This window comes from Anopheles nili (genome assembly GCF_943737925.1).
Source record: "Anopheles nili chromosome X unlocalized genomic scaffold, idAnoNiliSN_F5_01 X_unloc_12, whole genome shotgun sequence".
NCBI classification, from domain to species: domain Eukaryota; kingdom Metazoa; phylum Arthropoda; class Insecta; order Diptera; family Culicidae; genus Anopheles; species Anopheles nili.
Window position 1 is genome coordinate 17,005 of NW_026525470.1, and position 496 is coordinate 17,500.

At 64.7% G+C, this 496-nt stretch overlaps 1 pseudogene; it reads right to left on the reverse strand.

Annotated features, from left to right (window-relative positions):
• Window positions 1-230: 230 nt before the first annotated feature.
• LOC128729447 (large subunit ribosomal RNA) overlaps window positions 231-496 on the reverse strand; it is a 5,904-nt pseudogene continuing 5,638 nt past the window's right edge.

The following is a 496-nucleotide window of genomic DNA, read 5'->3' on the forward strand; positions in this document are numbered from 1 at the left end:
CACCACGTGTGTGCAGCGTCGCCTTACCCAAGCGACTTGCGGCACCTTGCAGGAGCAAGCTCCCACAGGTGGCGCGCAGCCGGTGTGTGACTCCCGCACACTCCCGACTAGGTGGTACCATCATCACCATGGCACGCACCCAGGCACCTGCACCTGCTGCAGGTACCTTACGCACACGCGTGATGACCCCCGTGTGTGGAGGGCCACCATCGCATCTCGCCACGTCGTGTGGCAAACCACCAAGCATGGGTAGAGTGAGAGGATCGAAGCGTACGCCTCTCTGCAACTCGCGTCTCCCAGCCTGAAGTCCCGTCGTTTGCGGGCGGTCGGTAGGTGTCGAAACTAGGTGTATCCACGGTCGACGGGGCCGACGGACTCCGGCGTTCCCTGTGGTAAGGTACTAGCACGTGCGAGTGCGGCCCCGCGCGATGCGGCCCAGTGTGTAACGGGGGATGAGACGCAGGGGTTCAGGCGAAGCCCCGGCGGGTCTCGGAGG